The sequence below is a fragment of the Eschrichtius robustus genome, chromosome 20 (genome assembly GCF_028021215.1).
Source record: "Eschrichtius robustus isolate mEscRob2 chromosome 20, mEscRob2.pri, whole genome shotgun sequence".
In the NCBI taxonomy this organism is placed as follows: Eukaryota; Metazoa; Chordata; class Mammalia; order Artiodactyla; family Eschrichtiidae; genus Eschrichtius; species Eschrichtius robustus.
Window position 1 is genome coordinate 47,417,450 of NC_090843.1, and position 15,457 is coordinate 47,432,906.

General features: G+C 46.8%; 1 protein-coding gene across 1 annotated transcript in view; it reads left to right on the forward strand.

Moving 5' to 3' along the window:
- The window catches only part of ASIC2 (acid sensing ion channel subunit 2), a 1,030,973-nt gene that overhangs the window by 213,488 nt on the left and 802,028 nt on the right, over positions 1-15,457 (forward strand). The gene's annotated exons all lie outside the window — the stretch shown is intronic.

The window sequence follows — 15,457 nt, forward strand, 5'->3', positions numbered from 1 at the left end:
GTAATTTTAAAATACCAATGAGAGTCTGTAGTTTCTCTGACAGTTGCCTTAAGCCTGCGGATTCCGCACAATGATTCCAGGACCCTGAAGTAGGGACCACTTTCAAGGGGTGGGGATGTTAGATGATGTTCTAGCCCTCCTATCTCTGATTTCAGTAGAGAAATATGTCTTCAAGCGTTAGCATAATGGAATTCCATATAAACTTTCATTGGAACACAGGGTTCCACAGCTTTCAATATTTGAAATGATGGGCATGGCATGGGCTTCTACTGATAAGTATATATGTTAGCTAGCCTGAGAGTACATTAACCCCTGGTCCAGGTAGTGACTGCACTGCACATGCCAAGGGCAAGGTGAAATCATGCAAAGGGCTGGATCGGCTTTGGGCAGAGACTGATGCCAGTGGTCCCTAGTATCTGTTCTAGTTCTCTCTAGGGCCCTTGGTTTTTAGCTGGGCACACGATCTCTTGCACACATTAAGACCACATTTCTCAGCCCCCTTTTGTAGACAGGTATGGCCAAATGCCTAGGTCTGGCCAATGGGATGTAAGCAGAAAGGTTCCAAAAACTGCCTTCTTTCCCCACCCTCTTGACCCTGCTTCTTGGAACAGTGGAGCAATGACCAAAGCACATCCTAGACTATGAGGACCAGGACGGTGCCTGGTCCCTGGGGACTTGATGGCCCAGTGTTGCCTACCCCTGACTTTGGGCAGGAGGGAGGCAGTGTCCATCCTGTTTCAACACCCATAAGTGTGGGGTTTCCTTCTTCTTTCAGCCAACTGAATTCTAACTGGTATGCTCATTTGTAGATTAAACCGAGGTTCCCAATCAAAGTGTTATCCTCTCTCTCTTTGGATGGTAAAGAAAGGCATATTCCTTTTTTCACTCTCCCTCAAATGTCTCCTCAAAGGGCTATTTTTGTGTTAGGGAAACTCAGCCTCACGTGGGGAATGCATTATAACCTTGCCAACAGGCACTCATTCTGGATGCTACTGGACCGATAAGCACAGTTGCCAAGACATCGTTGGCATTTTCTCTTCCCCCAGCTGGGCTTTCTCAGCTTTTTGTGGTTTTGCCCATGGACATGCTTTTGCACATGCTTGAAACAGCCTTCACCCCCTCTCTACTTGCCCCATTTCTCCTCAGCCTTCTAGATCCTGTCTATATGTCACCTCCTCAGAGAAGCCTTCCCTAATGCCCTGAAGTGAAACCCCATGTGTTTTCTTCATATCCTTGTTACAGCACTTAGGGAGGTAGTACAGCCTTCTGTTTACTTTCAGAGAGGCAGTCTATCACAGTTGATTATCCAGTGGCATTTATGCAGTGCCTACTGCCTGCCAGGCCATGCGCTAGTTGCTAGATAGGCAATGATGAATGTAACAGATGATCCTTTCCCTGCCCTCTTGGAGTTTATAGTCTGGGGAAAAGACAACCAATAAAAATGCAGTTAAAAATTGTGATCAGTTTTCTGAAGGAAAAGAGAGTGGGATTCTGTGAGGAAGAAGAGCCAGCTCGGAGATGGGACATTTGCATCATCTTAACGGAAGAATAATGCAAATTCTCTCGGATGAAGTGGTAGTCATGCTAAGAATCAGCAGTTAAGAGGCCAGGTGGAGGTACCAGGCGGGTTTGGGTGTGCACCCTGGCTGCACCACTTCTTCTTAGCTGTGTGACCTTGGGCCAGTTGCTTAACTTCTCTAAGCCTGATAGGTAATAGCACCTGTCCCATTAAGTCCAATGCACAGTGCCTGGCACACAGCGAATACACAGTAATTGTGGTCTCTTGTTACTTTTGAGTGTCTATTAGCCATCTAGAATACGGATGCTCTGAGGGCAGATTCTTCTCCTTATTCCTTTTTGCACCCCGGGCAGTGGATATGTAGTTGGCATACTGAAAAATCATTTGAATAATAATAGTTAACGTTTACTGGACTCTCCTACATGCCAAGCACCGTTCTTAGCACTTCACGGGCATTAACTCATTCAACATTCATAACAGTTCCATGAGGCTGATGCCACTGTCAGCCCTAGATTACTGATGAAGAAACTGAGACCCAGAGAGATCACGTAATTTGCTCAGGGTCACATGATCGGCACATGGGGGAACTAAGGTTCAATCCCAGGCAGCCTGGCTCCAGAACCGCTACATCGGGTTGATTCTGCAATGGATGAAAGAAATCTATCCATCATTTCAAAGAAATGCAGCCTCCCTTGGTCCATGTCCTTATTAGGGTGTAGGCTCTCAAAAGGTATACTAATTTGGGAAATGCATTCCCCCCCCCAAATTATATAATAATCACTTCTACATTCTCTTATTAACTGTGGTAAATGAAGAAGTGAAACAAATAGAATTAAGTTCTTCACCTGTTGGTTGGCTGTCAGTAATGGGACTCTGCTGGGGGCTTTGGGTGACATGGCATGTGTGTCTGAGCGGAAGCAAGACATCTCTCCCCAAGATCATACGCGTGCACCTTCCCCCTCCCCCGCCTCTTTCCAGTCTGTGGGCTCCACACCCCATGCTCTGTGGTTCCTCCTGGCCTCTGGTGAATTCTGCTATCTTCTTCCCACTTTCTCTCTTATTAAAACACCTTCACCCGAAGGCATCTGCGAGATGAGAAGTGCGTCTGCCAACTCACTCTAGGAAGCCAAAATGCTTAAATTGCTTCTTTTATTTTCAAAAAAGTATATGCTATTTAGAATGGAGAATGGCCTTACCTTGTCCTTGTGGGCCTGCTGTTCTGGGATATCTTGTTAGAAACGACGGGAGAAGATAATGCTTTACATACCCACAGCTCCTCTTGTTACAGAAATTGTAATAAACTGCAGAGAGTTCAGACAGCACTGCTGTTCTCTTGATTAATGTTTTCCGAGGTGTGGGGATACATCTGCCTTTAGCTGCCTCTCCCAATTATCCAATTATGTAAGGAGGGCATTGGGGGAAATTGTTGGAGACAAACGATTGGCAACCCCCAATGGCGCTGTCAAATGGGGACATGATCTCCAGGCACCCTATTCAGCAGCTGATCTGGGTGCTCTTTGTGTGACTCAAAGCTGATCCTGAAATAGTAGATAGCTAGTGGGAAGCAGCCGCATAGCACAGGGAGATCAGCTCGGTGGTTTGTGACCACCTAGAGGGGTGGGATAGGGAGGGTGGGAGGGAGGGAGACGCAAGAGGGAAGAGATATGGGAACATATGTATATGTATAACTGATTCGCTTTGTTATAAAGCAGAAACTAACACACCATTGTAAAGCAATTATACTCCAATAAAGATGTTAAAAAAAAAACCTGATCCCGAACTGAGAAAATAACTAAGGGGACAGATAGGGAACATTGGGTAAGCACTGGGGAGAAGTCTGGAAGGAATAGAGGGCTAGGGCTAGAATGACCAAGACCATTTCACTAGAGAATTTTACCACCCAATACATTAATAAGTATTAACTGAGATCCTACTAGGTGTTTAACTCTGGGTTAGGTTTTGGACATAGGACAGTATATTAGAATCCAAAGGCCTGCTTTGAATGTCCCGTTCCAACCATTGACTGAAGACAATGGGATTGTCTGAGACTCAGTTATTTAATCTGTGAAATGGAATAATAACATTTCTCATAGTGCATCTTAGCCAGTATGTGTGGTTGCAAGTAGTAATAACCCATTTAAGTCAGCTTCATTAAGTCAAAAACTGTTGTAAGGATACAGTGTCTCAAGCAACACAGGGCAGGAAGTACTGCTAGTCTCATGGGGCTTGGAATCAGGAACTGAGACACTATTAGGAATGGAGTTTGCTAGTCTTTCTCAATCTCTCCATTTCTCTCTCTCTCTCTCTCTCTCTCTCTCCATCTCTCACCTTCTCTCTCTGCTTTTCTCCATGTATTTGCTTAATTCATATCTCTCTTTCTTTGTCTCTGTCTCTGTCTCTCTCTCTCTCCTTCTCTTTCTACATAGCAGAAAATAGATACTCCGACATGGTACCCTGGGCCTCTGGGTCTATGTCATCACAAGTCCAACAGTCACTGAAATTTTTGAGTCCAAATTACAAATAACAAAGAAAGAGGATCTGGTTGGCACAGGTTTGGTCAGGGCATTGGACAAACTGTGTGGCCTAGTGTCCAGTCAGTGTGGCCATGAAGTCAACAGCTATGAGAAGGGAGTGTGGGCAGACTTTCTAAGAAGAGGTGTCCGGGCAGAGAGTGATGGAAGACAGCTCTGCACGCTGGGCCACTGTAACGAGTAAACCAGATGATGGAGAATTCCTCAGTAGAGCCTATGAGACCTCAATGTTCAGTGCTTGCTAGCAAAATCTACTACAAAAGATGCTTAAAATTCATTGTGAGGGACAAGACCAGTGCGTACATAGGGTGTCAAAATAGCGTCCTGCACTAAGTAGAAGGTATTTTCATGTTTGCAAGGACTCTGTCTTATACTCAAGTCTCCAACACAGTGTGTCGGGTTGATGATCAATACATGCTTGTTGAGTTGAACCAAATGAGAAGGCTAACTAACATTAAACAGGACCCTATGATGAAATGAAAGACAGTGTGGAATTAAACTCTAAATCTTAGGGCACACTTTGAAGATACCGTGGTCATTCAGGGGTATGAGGAAGTGGCCAGTGGGCTGCAGCAGGTGGCCGAGGGTTTATGGAAGAGGCAGATCTCCATGTTGCCTTGGAGATATACAACCTGGGGAGGCATCCAGAAGAAAGAAAATAATTCAAGACAAAGAAATAATACAAATGAGGACTTTGAGCAGCGCTGGGGTGAGCCTGGCGTGCTCACAGGAGACAGAGATGACAAGAGGGGCCGAGGGAAAGAATGAGTGACAGGTCACAGTGGGAAGCAAAGTGGGACAAAAAAGGTTATGTTCGGAGACCACTGAGAGGCAGGCCAAGGTGATCAGATGGGAGGAGCGAGGGGCTCCTTGAAGGCAACTGGCAAGTGAAGCTACCAGCCCCTGCCTTCCCCAACTCTGCTTAGCTGCAGGGGCTAATCCTGCCCAGTCCCTGTGTCAAAGGAAACCAGAGCCTAAGAAGCCCCACTCCCATCAGGAGGAGGGGGCTGCAGTCAGTCCCAGTGTCCCTGTGCCCGCTGAGCCTTAGACCTCATCACGTCAGCCTTTCTGTGGCCTCTGCTTCTGGGGTTCCTGACTTGCCCCCCATTCCCATTGCCCCGATTCCTAGCCTGTTGGGTCGAGAACCTGATTCCCTGCCTCATCTAAGGCAGCCCCCTCTCCCAAAGATCAAATCTTAGCTCCACGTACCCAACTCTTGGTAGGAGCTGATTACATCCTAGATAGAACCTAAAACCAAGAGAGCATCTTGCATCTGATTGGAGAGACCCTACCCCAGAGATCAGACACCCCTGAACATCCATCAGGCCAGTGGTCCCGCAACTTAGGCATAGCTCATGGACTCTGTAATTTAGAAGGCAGGGCCTGCTGGCCAGGCAGTCACTCTATCCACAGCCCCACTCGGTGCCAAATGACCTTCCTGTCCCCAGCAGCCTCCCCGTTAAGATGCTAACAAGCCTTGAAGCCAAGGCCACAGAGCTGATTACAGATTTGTTTTCATCTAAACGATGCAAAATCCTAGAGAAATATATAGAGTGTCCTGCGAGACACTTCCATTCCAGCAGTCCCGTAGGAGAGGGTGAATGAAACCAGCAGTCTCAGGAGGGATTGAGCAGTGTACTGTTTTGCCAACAGCATGATGTAATACACTCCCAGGTATTTATAGAACATGCAGTGAGAGGGCAGCTTTTGTGCCTCCGCCTTGAACCTATTTAAATACTAACAGGTTTCCCACAAGTGGAGAAGGACACATATTCAGCCTCAGAACAGATGGATTTCCATCAAGGCAATACCTCCACTAGGTTGCCCAGAATGTTAAGGGGGAAATATTTGATCAGCATGGATGGGAGGACCCAACTTTACTAGGTGAACTTTGCAGGGTACCACAGGTCTCCTGGTTGGGAAGGCATCCCAGGCACCTGGCAAGGGAGCAGATGTCAGCCAAGTGTCAGCCTCTTTTAAGAGCATCAGCCCATGTCCACCATCTCAGCCCTGTCCTGGCTCATTTCCCCCTCTGTCTGACGGCAGACCAGCTTCTTTCCCTGCCCCAGCAGGGTGGGGACTGGCTCCAGGACTTGTCACTGACAACCACCTTTCTCCCATTTGCCATCACAGGTGATGGATGGTTGACTGAATCCTGTATTTACGATCTCAAACCCCACGTGCGAATGCCACTCTCTCCAGTGCCCTACTTTACATATTATCTATCCTCCCACATCACTCTGCTGAAGTACATACACTGAACACTCCTTATCTGTGTCAGCACACGTCTCTGAAGCCAGGAGCAGAGGATGAGTTGTGATGCAGGAGAGAACATCGCACGGGTTGATGGGTAACTCCAGCCTCTGATGAATGAGAGTTTTCTACGTGTCCAATATCAGAACTTCCAGTGCAATGTGGAATCGGTCATGGCTGCCTTGGGTCTGAACCAGGACTGGTCTGAGTGTCTGTTAGGAACAGCGTTTTCTGAATGCCCTGGTCGGCGGTGCAGTAGAAAGAGCAGGGCCTTTAGAGTCAGCCCGGAATCAGTTCCAGCCCCAAGCTGTACCACTTAATTGTTAGGAAGACATTTTCCTTCCAGAATTCTTGGTTTCCCCTCTCAAAGAGAGGAGCGCTAATAGTTACCTCCTGGTGAAAAACGAGTAGATAGCTTTAAGTAGATAGCTCAAGCAAATTGCCTGGTGCGTGGTATTAGTGCTTAATATATGTAACTGTTTTTCTCCCCATGAGAAACATCTGTGTCCAGTGATGGGACTCTAAGCCTGTGCACATTTGGGGTGATTCCTCTTTCTGAAGTTCTCTATCCAACCCAAGAGTCTCTAACCAGTTGAAGAACTCAAGATGTCTGCAGCCAGCTCACAGGGGAAGAACATTCTGTAGAGACGGCCACTTGCCTTCTACTTCATGTGCGTTTCTGCCTGCAGGGATGTTGTTCTGATGAAGTGCCGTGACCCAGAGAAGATGCAATGGCACAGCCCCTAGAATGCTTTGGGAAGAATGCACCATGGGACGTGAGCCTGGAAGGGTAGTGCGGCTTTTGCATCTGACAGCATCTGTGCCGAGGCCTTCCCGAAGGCTGCGGAATGTTCTTCAGGTGGTTCTGCTTCATCACGGGGAACCACGCCACAGGTCCCAGAAGCACCACTCACCCATCCCAACGAGAGTGGATGCGGAAAAGGCCGAATGTGGTGGTCCTTATGGTGTTTCCTAGGACTCCTAAACTTACTCCTGTTACACCTCCGGGTTAGAACAGCAGTTCTCAACTCAGGCTGCATGGTCAGGAGATTTAGAAAACACTGATGCCCTAGCTCTACCTCAGGACATTTGAATCAGAGTCTCTGGGGATGGATCCCAGGGATCTATATTTTAAAGCTCCCCAGATGATTCTAAAGCGCAGGCAGGATGGAAAACCACAGCTTGACACCAGTGCTTCTCAAATTGTAATGTGCATACAGATCACTTGGGGATCTTGTTAAATTGCAGATCCTGCTTTGGTAGGTCTGGGGTAAGGCCTGAGACTCTACTTCTAGCGATGCTGATCTGGGCGCTCACTTGAGTAGCAAGCTCTGCAGCCTTCCCTATCATCATAGCCCTAATTATTGGAACTCTAGCCGCAGATTCAGCCCTGCCCTTCTTTCTCGGGACAAACCTTGAGCAGGAGAAACCTACCTAGCTTGAGCCCCCCTCCTGAGCTCAGGGTCCAGCCCCTTGGCTGAGTCTCACCCATCAGCAGCAGGTGTTTTGGAAGTTGGAATCTCACCTCATGTTCAATCCCTGGTTGTAAAATTCAACTCTATTCCCAAATGCCATCATTTACCCAATCTGGTACCCACAGAACACTGTGGCATAGAATTTTAATAGCTGGGAAACAAATATAAACCTCTTGCAGGTTTAAATAAACTGGGAAAATCTGGGCAAACCAAATTTGAAATTTGCATAGTTTTCTTTACCATAGGATTTATCAGACCCTTCAATATACACACATGTGTTCTGAAATCTAAAGCAGATAGCACTTCCCAAATTTATTTTACTACAAACTACTTTGTTTGGCGGACACCTAATAACATTTTGTAGACCTGGTGAGCTATAAAACCCATTTTGGAAAATGCTACTTTAAAATTTCTTCTACACACTCGAGATAAGTATAGGGATAGATTAGTATGGAGATGGCTAGTTGGAGTTTTCTATGAGCATGCAAGAAAGGAGAGCCCGCCATGGACCATCATAAATTGTTCATGTGTCTGCAACCATGGGAGAGGAAGACAGGGCCTGAGAAGAAGATGGTCAAAGGTGCTAATTTGCCGTGATTTTGAGAAATAAGGGGGATAATTTTTATGGCTGCTGGAAAGGAATAAATTGTTGCTGCCATGTTTATGGCACTGAGGAGAAAGGTTGAAGCTAAAATATTCTTGCAAAGTCAAAGGTCTCTCGGGAGATGGGCCAAGGGAAGGGATGCTGGTCTGTTGAGGATATAATTTTCCCTTTTCCTATTTGTTATTTTTGAAATAGAAAAGATTCCTGGACTTGTGGTGGGGACAATGCAAGCAGGGCAGCCTGCTGTACATGGGCAAGCATCCTGTGTAGAATGCGGCAGGATGCTTGCTGTGATATTTGTTTCTTCATATGGATTTGACATTCAGCTGCTGGAAATTAATGAATTTGGGGGAAAATGCAGCATCTTAACAGTTCTGGCTGAATTTCTGCACTTATATTCTGCTCCTTGAAGAATTAGGGTCTTAATTTTTTTTCCCAAAACATGGGCTCCTAGGGAATTCTGTCCAGTGGTTGGGAACCTGTTACCCATGGATAGAAAGCCCAGAGAGTGGTTATCTTGTGTTGACTGTTGAAGCCCTGCTTACTCCCTAGACTGGGGCTGGACGATGCTGGTACCTGCCCCAGCCCAGCACGGATGTTCCCATCTGGGCCCAGCCACACCTGCTGGACACAGAGCCGTGAAGTCAGGATACCAGCACGTCATCCTTGCCCACTACATTGCTGAAGTGGACTTTCCACTTTGGAACTTTGATACCTACTTTAGAACAGAGACAACTTCAGAATTAGGAGCCTCTGGCATTAGGTAAATGGGAAGGTGTACATTTCAGGAGGCGCCAAGTTTACTTTAGTGTCAACTGGATTCCATGCTGTTACGCTGGATTTATTTTCCTTTCAAGTGCTGTGTGGGTTAAGGCTTAGTTGCATTCAAGAGAAACAACTCTGGGTAATTGAAGGGAAGGGGATTTATTACGAGGTCTTAGGTGGCTTACACAATAATTGGTAGGGCTGAAGGAACAGGATAAGCTCTCAGCAACGATTCCCAGTCCTCAGAATCAGACCTCCTGCTGTAGTAGATCTTTCCTGCCTCTGCCCCCAAAACTCAGATTCCAACTTAGGTCTTGTACAAGTGCATCTGATTGAGAGAACCTGGATCACAGTCAGATCCCTAGGCACAAAAGAGTCTGGGAAATGCCATGTTTAACTTTCATGGTTTCTGCAGTACCGAAAGACACACAGAAGGGAAGTCAGAACAGTTGCCGAGTGAGCAAATCTCCTGTACCCATCACTGGAGTGAGAGCACAGTCACAATATCATTATCATTAAACGATTGATGAGACCTATTATAACCACGAGGCAAACATCCTACTACTGATTGGAAATGCAGTACCGCTGACGGGAGCAAAGCTTCCAAGACAATTTCGCAAAGTCCCGGAAACCAGGTCAATATCACTACACCTCTGTTTACCAATATCACGACATTTGTTACACCGTCAAAATGCTGCCTCATTAGAATTCTGGAATTTCGCGGGACTCTGGGGATGAACCTGTTTAGACCTCTCATTTCGCAGAGCTTATCACACAGTTTGCTAAGGCTTCCTTTTCAGACGTGTCTTCCCAGCTAAAATGGGGGTTTGTGGGAACTGTGCCTTAGTCATCTTTTGATCCCCAGTGCTGAGCTTGATTCCAAGTGCATGGTGGTTGCTACTAATCAAAGAAGGGAGGAAGAGGGGGGAAGTGACAGAAAGAAGCTGAGACCCGTATTGGAGAATTCACCTGTCTGGGGACTGGCCCACTGCCTTTGGGAAAGAGCCAGGTAAAAGCCCAGACACCTTGTCTCTGTATGGCATCTTCCCTCCCCAGGTGGGAGGTCAGGGTCAGGAGAAATAGCCACAGTGATGAGGCTGCTGAAGGGATGTCTCTTTTCCAGAGTCTTCTGTGGCTACCACTGCTGCCACAGTCCCAGAAGTATGCCAGGTTAGGAGGGAGTGAGGCTAGGAGGAGGCAGAAGTGAGCCAGAGGGAGGCATTTACTGTGAAAAAGAGAGCCTCGCTTTTGCCCCTAAAAGATGCAGAGACTGAAGTACAAAACCAGGAACTCTGGAATCCAGAGAGAAGAGGAAAAGGGGAAGCAGGTCAGAGGAGCAAAAGAGAGGGCTTGGTCCTGGTGGCACCCCTGCGAAGGGCTGTCACTCTCAGCTGGATTCTTTCTGGGTCTGTTGAAGCCTGATGCATGAAGGGAGCACCTGAATGTAAAGAGCCAGTGCTTGGGACCAGGAACCAGGAGGCCGTGAGCCCATCTCCCGGTCTCTCCAGCTTGCTTTGTATCACCTCCTGTGGTCTGTAGCCCAGCCTGGTTAAAGGGGGAGATATGGTGCTCACAGGGGGAAATTTGCAGCCTTCTGTATGGGAGTCTGCCGTGACTCACAGCACAGCCCACAAGACAGTTTAAGGGCTCCAGGGGCAGCTCACCCCCTAGATTCTTCCCTCCACAAGCTTCTCCAACATCTTATGGGCTGCCTTATACCTCACTGGGTATGGATAAAACTGTCTATTAGTGAATCTTTATTGTGCTTTGGTAAGGAAATTGTATGGAAATTGACGAAGCATTGCTGTTCTGAGGTTAAGTGCGTTTCACTAGGCTGATGAATAACCTAATAGGGATTTTTTTTTTTACCTGTCATAAGTCAAAATAATACAGTTAGTATTTAGGTTGTCATTTGGGGGATGGTCATGTCTGCCTTCCTCCCCAGGCTTGACTGGTTGTTGAGCACACACTGGCTCCGTTCCCCTCCTGTGCTTGAAGAATGCACATGGATATTATTACTGTGTGGTTAGGGTGGTGTGCAGAGGAAAGAAACTAGCTTTGCTAATGTCTACTGTGTGCTGAGTACCATGTGTTACCTACGTTAACTTTTTAAAATGCATAATACCCTGGGGGAAAAGGAGTTTCCACGCTCATGTGATCAATGATTAGACTCCCAGAAATTAAGGTAGGGTACTCTCCCCTCCGCCGTAAAGGATTACACCATTTACTCATTCAATCACCTGTGAACACTGCCTTGTACAGTTGTACAGGTTGTGCACTGCACAATTCTAAAGAGCTCTATTCTTGTAGACAACGCTGAAATTTGAGGTTCACACCTGCACAGTTGTATGAAATCTTTTTTTTTTATATGTACCGACTGTACTGCACCATTTTATTTACTTTTCTTAAAATTTTGTTTGTTTGTTTTTATTTATTTATTTATTTTTGGCTGCGTTGGGTCTTCGTTGCTGCATGTGGGCTTTCTCTAGTTGCTGCGAGCGGGGGCTACTCTTCGTTGCAGTGCTCGGGCTTCTCATTGCGGTGGCTTCTCTTGTTGCAGAGCACGGGCTCTAGGCACGCAGGCTTCAATAGTTGTGGCTCGCGGGCTCTAGAGCGCAGGCTCAGTAGTTGTGGCGCACGGGCTTAGTTGCTCCACGGCATGTGGGATCTTCCCGGACCAGGGATCGAACCTGTGTCCCCTGCATTGGCAGGTGGATTCTTAACCACTGCGCCACCAGGGAAGCCCTGTATGAAATATCTTAAGTGCTGGGAGTAGGGAAGCGGGAAGATACAACCTTATATGATAGCATGAAGATATCTGTATATGAAGTGCATATTATAGAATATCATTAGGATTGAACTTTGAGCACAAGTTTCAGGGTTTGAAATTTAAGTGAGACAGTCAGGGACTTCCCTGGTGGCGCAGTGGTTAAGAATTCACCTGCCAATGCAGGGGACGCGGGTTCGGTCCCTGGTCTGGGAAGATCCCACATGCCGCGGAGCAACTAAGCCCGTGTGCCACAACTACTGAGCCTGCGCTCTAGAGCCCGCGAGCCACAACTACTGAAGCCGGTGTGCCTAGAGCCTGTGCTCCGCAATGAAAAGCCGGCACGCTGCAACAAAGAGTAGCCCCCTCTCGATGCAACTAGAGAAAGCCCGCGCGCCGCAAGCAATAAATAAATAAATAAGACAGCCATCTTATGTATCTGATGCTGGGTCTCCCAGGCCCTCTTGCAGAGGAGAGACTTAGACTTTCTCCAGAGGTAATGCACAGAATCACATCTCCAGCCTCATCCTATTTACTTTTGTCTCCTTCCTGTTGGCTCTGATTTTCCCGCGTGCATTGCTCAGATGTAGTGCCTCCCCTTCTGCTTTGTCCATGTCAGAGTCTGGCCATCCTCTGGCTTCGGCCACACTAGCTTGGTTCTCACATCTTCCTGACGCTCGCTCTGGGGGTCCACCCCTAATTTCAGCTTCATTACTCCTACCTCGGTGCTGACAGCTGGCAGCGGTCTCGCCCTATTACGTGGCTGAGCTGAGATGCAGAGGTAAATGCTTGGATGGTGCTGTCTCAGCTGAAAACTTTTCTGTGTCTTCTCTTTGGGAAGTTTTTTTTAGCGCTTGGAATCAGGCTTCTGTTGTGTCTTCAGACTTGAGAATCTTCATCTTTGGGGAATGAATATAAATTTGGGAAACAGACAAAAGTCACTGGAGAAAGGGGGTAAGTTGAGTCAATCAAAGGAAGATGTGACTATAAAAATGGAAACTAGTATTTTTGTATGCCCTGTAACCTGTCACCGGTTATGTATTTTCTCCATTTAGAATGGAGACAAAAATTGAGAGACATTCTCCAGAATAACTGTCCAATACTCATCACAATTTCCGAGATCATGAAAGAATGAGGAGTGGTTACAGATTGGAAGAAACTAAAGAGATATGACAACTAAATGTAAAGTGCGATCTTAGATTGGCTCCTGAGGCAGAAAGAAGTTGCTAGGGAAAAACTGATAAAACTCAAATGATGTCTAGCATTTAGGGAATAGTACTGTACCAATGTTCATTTCCTGGTTTTGATCATTGTACTGTGGTTCTGTATGTTTTTAACATCGGAAGAAGCTGGGTGAAGGGTATAGATGAACGCTATACTAGTTTTTTAGCTTCTCTGTAAGCCTAAAAATATTTCAAATAAAAAGTAAAAAAAGTAAAGAAATGTGGGCAGGGCACCCCACCTGGGAATAAAATGAAGTGAAATGTCATCTTACTTGAAATCCCTTTGCTTGCCAGTAGGTCGTACAGTTGCAGGGAAAATACATCACCGTCTCGTGAACTCAGAGCATTTTGCTGTCACTGACTCCTCCGGCTTGAGGATAGCTAGTCTGCATGACCGTATCTGTCCCAATAACCTACATTCATCATCCGTTGTCAGTTTCTACCATGGCATCCCTGGTGTCAGTACACCTCCACTGCCCATCCTCGCTTTTGGACTTGTTTTCCTGGTTGCCATGATTGTCCACTCAACAGACCCCTTTCCTCCCAGAAACCTTCCCACAATTGCATTTACGGGGCTAGGTTCTAGCCACTGGTGGGCTCCCCCATCCATAGGCTCCAGCCCAGTCAGACCCCAGCCCAGCCCTTCAACTACCAGACAGTAGCCATGAAACTAGAATTTCAGATGCATTTGAGTGAAAGCAATGTTGTTGAACATAGCGTGTAGCTTTCCAAGGAGGTGGTTTTGAAATGCAACATGCTTTAATACGTATGGGTGCATTTATTGCAAAAGCAGTTTTCCTACTTTATAGCCATGACTTTTTGTGTGTTGTAAGTGGCTTCAAACTTGATTTCCAGTTTAAGCCAATTAAAAGAGCTGGATAAAGACACGTTTTATTCAATTCAAACCCATTTGTGAAATACCACCCTGGAGTAGATGCTGTACTATGTCATGGTAGCACAAAGCTGATGAAGAGACGCTCTTTGTCCTTGAGCAGCACAAAGTATGGTGGGATGAGTTGCCACAATATGAAGTTTAATGTGAAAACGGAGGGAGGGAGGGAGGGAGAGGCTCTTGGGCAAAATCCCCTTTTTCCCTGGAGCAACAAAAGGGCATTTGATAGATGCTGCACAGAATATCCATGACATTGGAAGGAGGAAATCGTCTCTGAGTGTGTCTCATCTTGACGCTCAGTACTCAGAATAGCAGCTCATGTTTCTCTCCAAAGTTCCTCCTTTTCAATGTCCTTCTCCTGGCCACACGTGCAGATAACCCGCTAAGTGATAATATCCCTTTAACATGGTATGACGCTGGCTCTCCAATGGGCCTGCCCATCAGCATCGTCTGGGGAGCTTCAGTCAAACTTCATAATCCCAGAGCCTCCAACCATCCATCCCAAGATCCCAATTCAGTAGGACAAAGGAGCCACCCCTTATTAGCATCTGATTCATTTCAGGATTGGATGTCCTCCAATCACCCTTTAACAAGAGGGTGTGCATTGCTCTGGGAGCTTGCAGAGAGTAGCACAGGGTGAAAATAGGGAGGGCCAGGGCCACCACGTACAGCCCCAGGGGGCGCCAGCCCCTCGGAAAACAACACGAGCATTGACTCCCATGCTGAGATCTAGTAGACCAGGGTCACAAGTGACAGTGTGGATTGTAATCTAGGAGGTAAACTGTTTCCCCTATCATAAATGGTACCCATTAGTCCAGAGAGGATTCAGATTGGTGAGATGCCCAGAGAGCCGAGATTCTGTCGCAGTGACGTTGGAGCCACCTCTGAAGCCAGAGAGGAACTTACAGTACCCACCAAGCCACAGAGAGCCCCTGACAGGAACCGACCATTGGGCTAATGCATCCTCTGGGAGCTCTGAGCCCCTGCGGGCCAAGTGTGTAGACCCTGCCCATCCTCCTCTGTCAGTATTTTGTGTCCACTGCACAGCTGAGGAGTAACTATGAAGATCCACCATTTCATTCAATCCTCATAATGACCCTGCCAGGGCAGCTATCATTGTCTCCATTTTACAGATGAAGAAACTGAGGCTCAGAGAAGTTAAGTGTCTTTGCTGCCAAGTCATGCACCTAGCAAAAGGTGGATTCAGATTTTGAATTCAGGTTTTTCAGGGTCTAAAATCCGTGTTCTTGCCTTACCACTCTTCTGCCTCTTATGGCATGATTTTAAAAGAATACCAATATTTCAGGGCATGCGGGATAGACACTGGTCCACAGCGTCATGGAGGGTAATCAGAGAAGATTCCCCACCGGGACAAACTCAGCCTAGGAAGATATCCAGGTTTCAACCATGCCTGAATTATGAAGGCGT